We start from the raw sequence: 16,330 nt of genomic DNA, 5'->3' as shown, positions 1-16,330 counted from the left end.
AGGTTTTACTTATTATAACCTTTTTAACTTAATTCTTTGCACACGAATTCAATCACTATACCTTTATACTTTTAGACAAAGTGTGAATATATATGCTTGCTGTGACCAAATGATCCTCTTAAGTTATAAAAACATTAAAACTCTTCAGAAAAAATGAAATATGTTTCAGGACAAACACATTTTTTTTCACACATAGGACATGGAACTACCAAATCATCTTAAACCATATATGCACCAGAAGTGTTTTTTTTTATTTAAGATTTCTATACCTATAGAAATAATTCCATCTCACAGACATGCCATGAAAAACATAAACCTAGATTCCCTACTACTACACATTTATAGCGACTAAGCCCTCAGTATGATGTAATATGTGTCATTTGCGTAATTCCTGTAAATGCTCATTTTTATTATTCCATTACACTAACAGATCGTTGAGTCCAAAACATGAAGTAACGTTCTTCACTTGTAAGATAGAATCCTTCACTGCGGGATACATCAAACGGCCCCTAATGAGAAAACATGTTTTTCTGGCTGCGTTGTTATAGAGTATAACTACATTGTATCTATGGTACACTAGTATACAAAATGCCATCATGTAATAAATACTTCCATGTTTCTATCTACCTCTGGCACCGCCGGATATTGACAATAAATGACACAAAAAGTCTACATGTGCTTGTATGTGAGATATATTACGATGTGGGCCTAACTACTTACGAGGCATTTTAAGTGTGCATCTGTTGTTGTGATGTCGAACTTACATATGTAAGTATAAAACAGGTGTGCGGTACTATTCATCAGATACGCAACTTTCATGTATTACAAATATATCATTATTGTACACTGGAATATCATAATCTGATATCAGATATCTATCAGAAATACATTTCCTGGCAAACTCTTGAATAAGAAATAGTACACCATCTAATCTAACACAGAGGTCTTCAATACCCAGAGTGGTTAACATGTCTGACATTTTACCACAAGTTCAAGGTCAAAGAAAAAGAGTGGTAAAAGTGTCAGACATTTTATTTCTAGTCGGACCAATCTGTGGTCAAACAAGTGGAACAGTTAAAGTATTTCAGTAAAAGATCCTTCCATCTTCCGCCATACATGGAGCAGTTTTAAGGCAGTAACCATCATCTAGGTCACGAGTTTGAATCCCATGTTAGGTAATTGTCAGGTACTGACCACTGGTCATTAGTGTTTCTCCATGTTCTCCAGCTTTCCTCCACCAGCTGACATGTCAGGACATTAAACCAATCAAAACTAAGACACGAATAACTCAATATGTTCATCCCTTCCTGAATCTCATAAACAGCAACGTCATTTCCCTGTCGTGACCCTCAAAACTTATCTTTTATCAGAAATCTAGTTTTTCATTGGTTTATTTAATTACCAATCATTGGCTGAAATCAATTTTACTGACACACTTCCAGGGCCTAAAGCTGTTAAAACAATCCCCAATGTTATCTGGCCATCCATAACTGTGTATTAAGGGAGAAAACTGTTTCTATATGTTTACAGAAACTGTTTATCAGCAGTACAGCTAAACTACATGGTATATATCTTTTTATGATAGAGTTTCTAAACATATTTATTTAATTCAAAAATGACATAATTTGCAATTAATTTCATATATAACAAAAAATTGAAATAAGTTGTAGTTTATTTCCTACATTGACTTCCCAGTATCTCAATTCACTCTTTGCACATGTATCATTTCACAAATAAAATCACTCTGAATTTATTTCATCAGTAATATATTTCAGAGGAGAATTTACAACTCCTTCCTGTCCACATAATTATGTATCATTTTCCATCAATACAGAGCTAGAATTTTCTCAATACTGTCCACATCGTAGTTATCATTTCCATCAGATAAAGTATGAAATATTGAAGTACAACTGAAATATTCTCCCTATATCAACTGTAAATATGGTTTACAGCTTGGACCTACATATTTTTTCCAAAAACGCCACAGGAAATGAAAATGTGAAAAATTGTGTTTTTCTAATTTGATTTAATTCATGCACTTATAATCCATTTTGGTAGTAAAAAGTGATACTAATCAGCCCATAATCTAAATTGAGTTATTCTAGGCCAGTATACAGACAATAAACGGTGTTGGTACCAGCTAGTACAGAAGTTGACAGTCACCCACAATATATAACAATAAACTAGAGGAATCCCCTAGCCTTTTTATACCGTCATTCTGTCATAGTGAGGATCTATGCCAGACCTAATACATTAAACCTAGTGCCAGACAATCATTTTGTCCTATTTTGTGTGCCAGAGGTTTTATACACCCACATAATAACGACATACAGGAACAAAAAATATGACACACATTTCTAGATACAAGGTTAAACCTTCTTCCTGCATTGCACATATAATGACTTTGATCAAAACACACCAAAACTTATATGAAGGCTAAAAGTCACACACTGAAGCCCAGATGGGTCATGGATAAAGCCTAATAAATAAATCAATACATATTAAACCTTTCAAAAAGTATCTTCTAACAGGTAGTCCTTATAAAGGTCAAGGATACAGACAGGCAATAGTAATAATGAATACCTACAAAAGTCAAGGACATGAGACAGGCAACCTTTACACTAAAACATCTACAAAAGGTCAAGGACACAGACAGACAGTCCTTACACTCAACACCTACACAAGGTCAAGGACACAGACTGACAGACAGTCCTTACACTCAACACCCACAAAAGGTAAAGGACACAGACTGACAGACAGTCCTTATACAGAAATATATATCACAAGTCAAGGACACAGACTGACAGACAGTTCTAACACAGGACATCTACAAAAGGTCAAGAACACAGACTGACTGAGTCATTACACTCAACATCTTCAAAAAGTCAAGGACATCGACTGACAAGCATTTCTTACACTGCACACCCACAAAAAGTCAAGGACACAGACTGACACAGTCCTTACAATGAAACAGTGAAACATCTATAAAAGGTCAAGGACACTGAAAAACAGTCCTTATACTGACCACCTACAAAAGGTCAAGGACACAGACAGTCTGTACTGAAACACCAATAAAATGTCAAGGACACAGACAGACTGTCCTTACACTGAACGCCTTTAAAATGTCAAGGACAGCAGCAGACAGACAGTCCTTACACTGAACACCTACAAAAGGTCAAGGACACATTTAACAGGTAGCCTTTATACTGAACAATTACATCTCTGTGAAAAATCACTGTAATGACACCTGTGTAAGGTTTTTTTTCAATACAGATGTCTTCTTGCTTGCTTCTATCACACTTAAACCAAAGTTTCTTGTGGTTATATGTTGCCTTATTTACAACTTCAAGTTGAATATGCATGTAAATAACTGGAACATCATTAATAATAATCAAGATTCTCAATTGTCTACTTGTTTCTTAAACACTTTCACTTAATGTCAACTGTACTATGAATACAGAAATAGCATTTATCAAATACCAGACTTCATTTGCATTTTCTTATGCATGATAAGAGACCCTCCATAGCATCTAATATTACCCTATGTATTGACAAATATGTACTTTTTGTGCTCCACAAAGGCTCTATGTGTTCAAGTTGAGAAGGAAAGTCTCAGCATAGCAGTTCTAAAAGCTTTAGCAAACCTCATTATTGACCAAAACAATTAACAATAAGAAGTTTTAATTTGAAAAATATATGATCGCAAAGTTCTCCCGTGAAATCTGTCAAGACTTATTTAAACAGCTGATAATAGTTGTAAATTGATTTGGTTTTTTATCTATGTATGCATAAAAATTACAGCATACTTTTATCATAAGTATGTAAATATACCCCCTGTTCTCATGTTATTCTGATGACCAGACATTTCTCGGCACCCATCAAAGCTGCGCAGCGTCAACCAGTACCATTGAATCAGTTAAATCCTGGTGGTCATGTACTGTGTAAATATATGTTACGGGAATTTAAATTAATTGTATGCTCGGTGAATGAAAATAAATGTATATTTTGTGTATTTTGAGTTCAACCCATAGCAAATAGCCTACAATACTTTAATAAATTTATTACCTCTAGACTCGTGACATATCATCTTAAATAGAATTTTGTATATTTAAATATCTTTTATTTGTAGTATTTGTCATAAAGTTTGATTTCTTTGTGTCCAGCCGTTGTCAATTTATGTGTAAATACAGATATGTTGAGTTATCGTACAGAGGGCGTGTTCAATACTTGTACAGGTATCCAGTTCTCCTATCGACCTCAATAAAACTTAATTTTTCTGATTAATTTTACCTGTCGTTCTAACATTACTGGTATGTACTTGTACATAATGTTAAGAGTGTTTTGAGAACTGAAGTACTTATAAGATCTACAAGTGAAATACAAATTAAAATTATTAACAAAACCTCGTAATAGTTCAAACTCTCCAAATCCTTGACTTGAAATAAACATTTTGACTCGATCTGTATGTTTGAGTTTTAAAATGAATGATCAAGCACTCATATAATGCAATCTTTTGCAAGATTTGACCTAAGATCATAAAATGACACAGTCTTAAGAATATCAGTAATCAATGATATAGTATTACACTGTTCCTAACAAACTACAGTCAGATAACAATGGGTATTTATAGAGCTAAATCAATTAAAGAGGTGTCAATCATTAACTCAACTGGATATTTATTTATAGAGCTAAATCTATTAAGGAGGTACCATTCATTGACTCCTTTGGACTCATTAATTTTGACTCACTTTTTCAACCAGTATTCCCCTCGGAACCTGCAGTTCTTGGTAACATATGGGATACTGATTCAAAGAACCAGATAGTATACAATATTCTGTGTTCAATCTGACTCAATAACTCACAGAGATGGACAGTGTGAATGTTTAATGGTTGATCTGACTCATTATGACTCACAGAGTTGGACAGTGTGCAATGTTTAATGGTTGATCTGACTCAAAAACACACAGAGATGGACAGTGTGCCATGTTTAATGGTTGATCTGACTTAATAACTCACAGAGTTGGACAGTGTGCAATGTTCAATGGTTGTTCTGACTCAATGACTCACAGAGTTGGACAGTGTGCAATGTTTAATGGTTGATCTGACTCAAAAACACACAGAGATGGACAGTGTGCCATGTTTAATGGTTGATCTGACTCAATAACTCACAGAGATGGACAGTGTGCAATGTTCAATGGTTGTTCTGACTCAATGACTCACAGAGTTGGACAGTGTGCCATGTTTAATGGTTGATCTGACTCAATGACTCACAGAGTTGGACAGTGTGCAATGTTCATTTGTTGATCTTAATCAATAAATCACAGGGTACCATAAGTAACTAGTGAGTTGTACACATGGACACATATTCAGTATGCAATGTGCGTGCATTGCTTGATTTGATTTTATAACACACTGAGTCACACAACTTTGAATGCCCGTTTTTTATTTGACTCAATATTGTGTCTCACTTCAAACAGCACATTTTCAGAATATCTGATTCTTTATCTTTGATCTGACTCAATGACTCACTGAGTCAAACAGCATGCCATGATAATATTTTATTTATAGCAGGTGTGTCTCTGAGTACCACTCAGAAACAGAGAACTAGCAACTCACAAAATCAGTAGAAACATCAAACAATTGCCTTTGTTTTCAACAAATACTGAAATCTTTATCATCAAGTGTATAACGTGAAAAAAAATTGATTCCCTAATTTCTCCCATCATTACAAATTATCCAACTAATCTATTTATGTTCAAATCAATTTATGGTGTTATTACATAAAAGGCCAATTCAAATTAAAATCAGAAACTTAATTCAATATTGATTGTATTATAACAGGAAGAAATTGCCACCAATTTCTACTCCATTATACAACATACCTTTGAGGAGTAAAATTTACATTCTTTTAATATTGTCCTAAAAATTCCAACGATGATAATGAAATTTCAGCGAAGAAGAGAGTAGGCCACAATGAATATAAACCATATTGTCAATTTATATTTTTTAATTAGTCTGTAGAATATTTCTATTAAAGATAATACTGTATGAAATAGAAAAATCATTTATTTGTTACTGAAAATTTTCATATGATGAAATATTCTTGCTTTTGAAATAGCTTACTCCTGTTCATTTAATGTAGCCAAATTGCATAATGCTAACTTTGGCTCCAGGATATTTATTTATCATTCTACATTGTATGATATATTCAATCTATGTATTTATCAGAAATCTGCTGCTTGAAAGTCTATCAAGGATTTCAGTATTATTTTCCTTATTGAAATTTTACTTAATAGAATGAAAAATCTTAATCTGCACCACCTGTATCAAAAACAGGAGCAGACAATTTTGTATTTTTCTTCAGTTATGAAAGTTACTTACTTTACACCATTACCACAATAGAAAAGTTTGAGCTTCTTAATTTAATTTAAAATAAAAATATTTAAATATTAAAAATAATTAATTTTGTCCCAAAAATTTCATGGCACGTAATATATACTCTATATGGAATTATGCATGTACTGATTGTGCAAAATTGCACCAAAAAAAAAACAAGAGATCACAAAAAAAAAAAAAAAAAGCGGTAACAAACTTTAACTTTCAAAATACAATTCTTTTTCTCTTTTCAAAATCTTTAAACTATCAAAATCCAAGATAGTGGTCGCAAAATGCAATAGGCAGAACTAGGGTCCTAGAGGAACCTACATATGATATTGGAGAACAATCCCTTCAATACTTTCTGAGAAATAGCGGTAACAAACTTTAACTATCAAAATCCAAGATGGCCACCGGTCGGCCATCTTGTTGACCGATCAGTCCCAAAATGCAATATGCACAACTGGGGTCCTAGGGGAACCTACATATGAAATTTGAGAAAGAATCCCTTCAGTGCTTTCTGAGAAATAGCGGTAACAAACTTTAACTATCAAATTCCAAGATGGCCACCGGTCGGCCATCTTGTTGACCGATCAGTCCCAAAATGCAATATGCACAACTGGGGTCCTAGGGGAACCTACATATGAAATTTGAGAAAGATCCCTTCAGTACTTTCTGAGAATTAGCGGTAACAAACTTTAACTATCAAAATCCAAGATGGCGGCTGGTCGGCCATCTTGTTGACCAATCAGTCCTACGGGAACCTACATATGAAATTTGAGAAAGATCCCTTCAATACTTTATGAGAAATAGCGGTAACAAACTTTAACTATCACTATCCAAGATGGCTGCCTGGCGGCCATCTTGTTGACCGATCACTCCCAAAATACAATATGCACAACTAGGGTCCTAGGGAACCTACATATGAAATTTGAGAAAGATCCCTTCAGTACTTTTAGAGAAATAGCGGTAACAAGAATTGTTAACTTTAACGATCAAAATCCGGAAGGATGGCGGACGACGGACCACGGGCGATTTGAATAGCCCACCATCTTGATGGTGGCTAAAATCCAGATGGCGGCTGTCGCCATTTTGTTGGCCGATCAGTCCCAAAATGCAATATGCACAACTAGGGTCCTAGGGGAACCTACATATGAAATTTGAGAAAGATCCCTTCAGTACTTTCTGAGAATTAGCGTAACAAACTTTAACTATCAAAATCCAAGATGGCTGCTGGTCGGCCATCTTGTTGACCGATCAGTCCCAAAATGCAATATGCACAACTAGGGTCCTAGGGGAACCTACATATGAAATTTGAGAAAGATCCCTTCAGTGCTTTCTGAGAAATAGCGGTAACAAACTTTAACTATCAAAATCCAAGATGGCTACCTGGCGGCCATCTTGTTGACCGATCAGTCCCAAAATGCAATATGCACAACTAGGGTCCTAGGGGAACCTACATATGAAATTTGAGAAAGATCCCTTCAGTACTTTCTGAGAAATAGCCGTAACAAACTTTAACTATCAAAATCCAAGATGGCTGCCTGGCGGCCATCTTGTTGACCGATCAGTCCCAAAATAAAATATGCACAACTAGGGTCCTAGGGGAACCTACATATGAAATTTGAGAAAGATCCCTTCAGTACTTTTAGAGAAATAGCGGTAACAAGAATTGTTAACCGACGGACGGACGGACGGACGGACGGACGGAGGACGGAAGGACGGACGGACGACGGACCACGAACGAAAGGCGATTTGAATAGCCCACCATCTGATGATGGTGGGCAAAAAAAAAAAAAAAAAAAAAAATATATATATAAATTTTTATGTTAATTAGACAGATATAAACAAAAAATCCGATTATACCGTTCCTGATTTCAGTAATATGGACAACTTCATCACAAAAACATGTTGTAATTATGTAACAAAAAGCCCATACGCTACATTTCTACAGAAATAAGATTAGATTTCCCCACTTTACAGAATTTGTCACCTTTTTTGGTCAACTTTGACCTAGCAGTTCGTTCATGGTTCAAATGTCATAATTAATGTAAACATTCACTTACCTCTCAAACTCAATCTCTGTTGTTTTTCTGTTATGGTAGACGTCTTCTGGAAAACAGTAAACAATATATTGATGTGTAAATACACAAAGTAAAATTTACAATTCTGCATGTATTTAATCATAGCTTAGTTGATCATCAGCAATTATGATCACCTTCTGGTCGTGTGAACCTGAAAATAATCTCGTTAGTATACATTCTTGCCTCTGTTAATCTCCGCTTTTCTTTGATATAAATCATTGCGCCTGTAGATTTTGTACGGGTTCCTCATATCAAAATACTAATGATTATATGGTTAAGAACTCAGCATAAATCAGAAACCAATCATTTATAGCAAAATTTTTTTCCCAACAATGGTCATCCGAATACTTTGAGTTTATTTGAAGAGACAATGCTCAATTCCATGATATTTTCAATTCTAATATTTACATACATTCTTGGCAAGTTGTGCCTTGCAGCAGACGAAGTTTTAACTTCCATACTTTTAGGAACATCATAAACAATCAAATTACCAGATTCAACCAAAAAAGTGCCCAGGGCGTTTTAAAATTTGAAAAAAATGAAAAGAGGATGATAAGACAAAATTGTTGTAAATATATACAGTTTTGTGTAGTTTTGGTCTTTATTTATGCCTGGCCAATTGAAATTGAGGCCCCAAAAAGGGTTAGGGCGTTTTAGGGACATGGGCGCTTATTGGGTCGAATACGGTACTACAAAACAAGGGCTGGAATCTCAGTTAATTTGTGTCTACTTTAAGACGAGCTGTGTTATGACTTGAATCAAACATTGGTCAGATTAAGACTTTCCTAACTCCAACCAAACTTGAGCAACCATTGATTGGAATGTTTTACAAACTTACAAAATGAAATCTCATAGACATGATCAAGAATCTACTTCAAAATCTTCTCCTCAAAAGAAAGCAAAGAGGCATTGGGACTGGAGTGCTCTGATACATAGGGTGTGTACTTTAGATGTTACGAGGAAATCACTGTAAACATCAGAGGTTTGTCATAATTTACATCAATGTCATGCAGGGATGTATCTTGTATATGGCTAACGAAAACCACAGGTGACCAGCAAGTGTGTAAACCTGCCTCAGGACCAATTTCATTGCAATTTTCTTCATAAATTAATGAAAATATTCGCAGCCAGTGATATTGCCATAATATATATCTTATCTTTCTACTTATTTCTTTTTTAATTTTCCCCCTATAATATCACATTGAAATTATGAATTCCGAAATCTCTCATTAGACCCTGAGGTTTAGCCATTAAATCCTTTGTAGTTCACAGATAAAAGGCATGTACATTGTATGTATAATTACAAGATTACAGAAGAGGTGCATTATCTCCAGAATAAATTTATATTTAATGAAAACAAATCTCTGACAAATTCTGATAGTATTTACAATGTTATAAACAACCCACACATTTTCTTTTCTGCAGATGAATGTAAAAAGGTCACAATTTACTATATTAAAGGGACATAACCCTGAAAAAAGTAGAGAATACAGTTGAATGTATTCAAACTTAAACTAACAGTGACAATAATTTGATCAGAATAAGATACTACAGTTCATTTATAATTATGTTGTAAGTTATTTTATCACATTACAGTATCTATTTAAATCTAGGGCTATTTGCTACAAATATGGTGTTTTCTATGCCAGTCTTGGCCTAATAAGGACAATATTTTTGATGATGTAACATGCAATTAATCAAGTAAAAGTATTGTAACTAATTATGATATTACCATGAGATTTTCTATCAAATTAAAACTTAATTTCCTGGACAGTCCTTACTTAAACAGGAAGACAGGACAGAAAAAGAACACACACAGAAAAAAACAATATCAGAGCGCGAAGCATGAACAATCAGTTTGCTGCGAGCTACATTACAGACAAATCAATCTTCTTTACAATTACATACTATAGTTTAAATGCAAAGAGTTAACCTTTAAGGAGTTCCAGACGTTTAGAAGTTTCGGAGATCGTGCCATTGCATTTCTTTTCGGCTTTCATAGAATCATGTTGTAGATCAATTTGTTGTCCATTCATCGACCAGTTGACATCAATTAGGTGCAGGAAAAGGGATGGAAGTTTGTACCAATGATAGTAAAAAAAATTCAGTGTAACCTAGTAGCTATCAGCTCACTAGAGAGTGGGGAGGGGTCAGGGGTGCTACAAACACAATATCTATGGGTCAAGGGCTCATATCAGCTTTACCATGACTGTAGGTGCATATATTCAGCCTTTTAATTTTTTCATAAATCACACACAAACAAACAAAATTTTCTATCTTTCAATTAAATAATCATTACATTATCTAATATATTATCATTTCCTGCAACAAATATCACAATTCAAAATTCACTTTTGACATTTGTTTATCAAATATCAAGATGTGTGAAGCATTTAGAAATACTAATCAATATTTCAATTGAATCAATATTGGTTGTTCATAGATTTAATTAATTTTGCCACAAGTCAAGTAGTAGAAAAATACTTTCAAAATATAAACTTGAACAATAGGTTTTTGTATGATAAGAACCCCAGCTCCAATAGTAGATCATTTGACATTATGGACCAAAAGAAGTTGTTGATTTTCATTTTTTAACACAAAAGAATGTAAAAAGTATTTATAGTGATCTATGCAGGGTATACATGGGTATATATATATTCAAATATATCATAGTTTGTGAACAAATCATTAACATTTCTAAAGTGCAATTCTTCAATGCTAATAAACTTTTTTTATCTGAAAGGGTTAAATTGAATCAACAAAAATGAATTCTTTCGGAAAAAAATTTTCTTTAGAAAATGTATCGATTTGCCTTCAAGGCACTTAAATTTAGTCCAAGTATATCAGTGTACAATTTATACTTTTAGCCTTCTTAAATATTTAAAACTTAATAATATATCTATTCATTCCTAATCCTCAGGTCCAAATGTTAGCCGATCCTTGTTGGTTGTATGTATAGAATGCTTCTCAGTTTTCTACATAAAGGCTTGTAAGTACATTTAATTAATTATTCACCCCTGAAGACACATTTAGACTATTCTAAGTTAAAGATTAGACCAGTCCAATATGAAATTTTAGAGGTGAATTAGTTAAAATTCAAATTTACCATTCCTAAGTAGAGTTTATAATGTGTTAAATACTTCTATAAACTATGTTTGATAAGTGTTAATCTTTATTGTTCTTAATACTTATGGTTTCAATCTTGGCAAATCACTATTAAAAACTATTAATCCTTTTAAAAACTATCAAATTTTATTATATAAATTATACTACAAGTTAAGTGACCAAGGGATATAATTCAGTAAATCAAATAATCAAACTGGATTTGCCTTACAATATCTATAATCAGCATGTCTTATATGCATAACTTTACCAATTTCAAATTAAAATATTTATGAAATGTGTCTTTTGTTGCAAACACTTTCTATAGCAGCAACTTCATTATAGGATAGCTAAACCATGAAAAATTGAATTTTTAAAGATGCTCCACCGACAGACCATAAATGACAATCACAATTTGAACAATAATTGGTGTTTAATCGTGCATGTATATGTCTTTAATTAACACAAAAAATAATATAATTTATTATGGTGTTGGTGCATGCACAGTCAGAACTTCATTCTATATAGAACATAGTGCCACGGAATTTTTTCGGGATGCAATTAATTATTTCTAAGCTCAAACTTTCTTATGGTGGTAATGGTGTAAAGTAAGTAACTTTTGTAACTGAAGAACAATACGTAATCGTCTGATCCTGTTTTTGATAGTGAAAAAATACCATTTGTCAGCGGTGGAGCATCTTTAAAGTTATTTTTAAATCATACAAAAACACACTACGTTATCATTTTTCCTACTAACTTATTGTAGATTTTGTATTAGATCAACAATGATTAAATTATATAATAGGTAAATGCCTATCAATCAATCTAATAATTTAGTTTTCTTATCATTAAAAGATAGTTCTATAATTGTTTTCTAACTTACCTGAAGAGCAATGCTATTTCTATCTTCCAAATACTCTAATGATGTTTACAACCAATGTACCTCATTTAATGAAGATAATTAGGCCACAGATCAGGTATGATGATGACCCTTAAAGACAAGACAACTTCACCGATCACCCTGACCTCTAACCTTCTCACCAACCAAATGTATTTATTTGTAAACCCTTAAACATTTGACACCAGCCCCTGTATAAACAACCATAATACTAGGTGAGAAAGTGTTACATTTTAAACAAGATTTTTATTAGCCTGTTTATGATATAACAAACAATCTGATTGGATTGTCAGTCTAACAGCAGGATATAAGCTCTAATCTGATTAGCCTATTTAGATATGGCAGGTTTGGTCTACTGTTACATAAGGAAGCCACAGGGAGTCTCAGACATGTTCAGGTGAAAGCCTCTATATTTACTATTACCCAGGATTATATTCATTCTCTCCTCATTCCTGAGCCTTCCCAACCGTTTTTATTACACAACAGTGTCCACATCTTTGCCAAGATGTCAGATTACTGATAAAGGCCGTTCTGATAATTAGGCCAATTGAGTACATGGCTACACCACAGAACAATGAGATAATGAGGAGCCTTACATTAGGCAGGAGAAATGATATCACAGAACAGAAACATTCCAAAATTTACAGAAAAAACAGAGATTTCAAAATCAGGAGGAATTATCACATCACTGTATCAACTTAAGGTTACAGGTTCAATGAAGTATCGAGGAGCCTTACATAAGGCCGGAGAAACAATATCACTGAACAGAAAAATTCAAACATTTACAGAAAAAACACAGATTTCAAAATCAGGAGGAATTGTTATATCACTGTATCAACTTAAGGTTACATGTAATTTCAATGAAATATTATCTATGGGCTTTGGAATACACTATTTCTAAAAAATTAAAAAATAATGGTGCCCTAGTTATTCATGCAATGATAGAAGTGTATATAAGCCTTCTTCAACCAGCCTCCCATCCTAAAAACACTGTGGACAAGTGGTTAAGATGTCTGACATTCTGCAAATAACCCTCGTTCCTTTGAGGTATACAAGGCACTTGCCATAGGTCAATTATTTTTCTGCAAGATCCCTGGCTTTTCCTTACCTCCATGTATATCAATATCAATATGACCATTCTAAGAAGTTAAAGACCTAAAACACAATCAAATGTGATTTTGACACCCAGTAATTGTTATACTGTGGTAGCACTAAGCAGTTTACAATAGGATATAATTTGTCTGGTTATCCTCTAACAGGATTACAGAAAGGTATTAAACCCACACTTTAGTAGACTTCAACATTACATAAGTTCAATTATATGGAATTCATATCGTGATTTGAGAAATTTAACAACTGTTCATCTTATACTATATATTATAAAGAGAATTCTAATCTGATTAGCTTTTTCTTTGAAGTTTCCTGAAATAAAATTGAATGATGCAATTCACCATTGCACCACTTTGGTTATTATTCTCAAGCCTCAAAAGTGTAATATCAAACTGCCAAACCAGTGAAAGGCTTGTCTAAAATTTCATTTCAGAGGCTATGAGTTTGTGCCAATCAGCCTCAATAATCACTGCCAATACTATAGAGTGTAGTGACCAATACTAGAGTGTAGTGACCAATAATATAGAGTGTAGTGACCAATAATATAGAGTGTAGTGACCAATACTAATGTGTAGTGACCAATACTAGACTGTAGTGACCAATACTAGAGTGTAGTGACCAATACTAATGTGTAGTGACCAATACTAGAGTGTAGTGACCAATACTAGAGTGTAGTGACCAATACTAATGTGTAGTGACCAATACTAGAGTGTAGTGACCAATACTAGAGTGTAGTGACCAATACTAGAGTGTAGTGACCAATACTAATGTGTAGTGACCAATACTAGAGTGTAGTGACCAATACTAGAGTGTAGTGACCAATACTAGAGTGTAGTGACCAATACTAAGAGTGTAGTGACCAATACTAGAGTGTAGTGACCAATACTAGAGTGTAGTGACCAATACTAGAGTGTAGTGACCAATACTAGAGTGTAGTGACCAATACTAAGTGTAGTGACCAATACTAGAGTGTAGTGACCAATACTAGAGTGATGACCAATACTAGAGTGTAGTGTGACCAATACTAGAGTGTAGTGACCAATACTAGAGTGTAGTGACCAATACTAGAGTGTAGTGACCAATACTAGAGTGTAGTGACCAATACTAGAGTGTAGTGACCAATACTAGAGTGTAGTGACCAATACTAGAGTGTAGTGACCAATACTAGAGTGTAGTGACCAATACTAGACTGTAGTGACCAATACTAGAGTGTAGTGACCAATACTAGAGTGTAGTGACCAATACTAATGTGTAGTGACCAATACTAGAGTGTAGTGACCAATACTAGAGTGTAGTGACCAATACTAGAGTGTAGTGACCAATACTAGAGTGTAGTGACCAATACTATAGAGTGTAGTGACCAATAATAGAGTGTAGTGACCAATACTAGAGTGTAGTGACCAATACTAGAGTGTAGTGACCAATACTAGAGTGTAGTGACCAATACTAGAGTGTAGTGACCAATACTAGAGTGTAGTGACCAATACTAGAGTGTAGTGACCAATACTATAGAGTGTAGTGACCAATACTAGAGTGTAGTGACCAATACTAGAGTGTAGTGACCAATACTAGAGTGTAGTGACCAATACTAGAGTGTAGTGACCAATACTAATGTGTAGTGACCAATACTAGAGTGTAGTGACCAATACTATAGAGTGTAGTGACCAATACTAGATACAGTGTAGTGACCAATACTAGAGTGTAGTGACCAATACTAGAGTGTAGTGACCAATACTAATGTGTAGTGACCAATGACTAAGAGTGTAGTGACCAATACTAGAGTGTAGTGACCAATACTAGAGTGTAGTGACCAATACTAGAGTGTAGTGACCAATACATAGAGTGTAGTGACCAATACTAGAGTGTAGTGACCAATAATACTAGAGGTGTAGTGACCAATACTAGAGTGTAGTGACCAATACTAGAGTGTAGTGACCAATACTAGAGTGTAGTGACCAATACTAGAGTGTAGTGACCAATACTAGAGTGTAGTGACCAATACTAGAGTGTAGTGACCAATACTAGAGTGTAGTGACCAATACTAGAGTGTAGTGACCAATACTAGATATACTAGAGTGTAGTGACCAATACTAGAGTGTAGTGACCAATACTAGAGTGTAGTGACCAATACTAGAGTGTAGTGACCAATACTAGAGTGTAGTGACCAATACTAGAGTGTAGTGACCAATACTAATGTGTAGTGACCAATACTAGAGTGTAGTGACCAATACTAGAGTGTAGTGACCAATACTAGTGTAGTGACCAATACTAGAGTGTAGAGTGACCAATACTAGAGTGTAGTGACCAATACTAGAGTGTAGTGACCAATACTAGAGTGTAGTGACCAATACTAGATAGTGTAGTGACCAATACTAGAGTGTAGTGACCAATACTAGAGTGTAGTGACCAATACTAGAGTGTAGTGACCAATACTATAGAGTGTAGTGACCAATACTAGATGTGTAGTGACCAATACTAGAGTGTAGTGACCAATACTAGAGTGTAGTGACCAATACTAGAGTGTAGTGACCAATACTAGAGTGTAGTGACCAATACTAGAGTGTAGTGACCAATACTAGAGTGTAGTGACCAATACTAGTGTAGTGACCAATACTAGAGTGTAGTGACCAATACTAGAGTGTAGTGACCAATACTAGAGTGTAGTGACCAATACTAGAGTGTAGTGACCAATACTAGAGTGTAGTGACCAATACTAGAGTGTAGTGACCAATACTAGAGTGTAGTGACCAATACTAGAGTG

The 16,330-nt window shown here is 34.3% G+C and overlaps 1 protein-coding gene across 1 annotated transcript in view; it reads right to left on the bottom strand.

The window, feature by feature from the left end:
* LOC138321089 (thrombospondin type-1 domain-containing protein 7A-like) overlaps window positions 1–16,330 on the bottom strand; it is a 278,937-nt gene that overhangs the window by 240,162 nt on the left and 22,445 nt on the right. Inside the window, exon 3 of the mRNA XM_069264504.1 lies at window positions 8,442–8,487. The gene's annotated coding sequence lies outside the window, so the exon portion shown is untranslated. The remainder of the gene's footprint in view (window positions 1–8,441; window positions 8,488–16,330) is intronic.

The sequence above is a fragment of the Argopecten irradians genome, chromosome 4 (assembly GCF_041381155.1).
Source record: "Argopecten irradians isolate NY chromosome 4, Ai_NY, whole genome shotgun sequence".
In the NCBI taxonomy this organism is placed as follows: domain Eukaryota; kingdom Metazoa; phylum Mollusca; class Bivalvia; order Pectinida; family Pectinidae; genus Argopecten; species Argopecten irradians.
The sequence above is the reverse complement of the archived record's forward strand: the minus strand, read 5'-3'. Positions and strand labels throughout refer to the sequence as shown.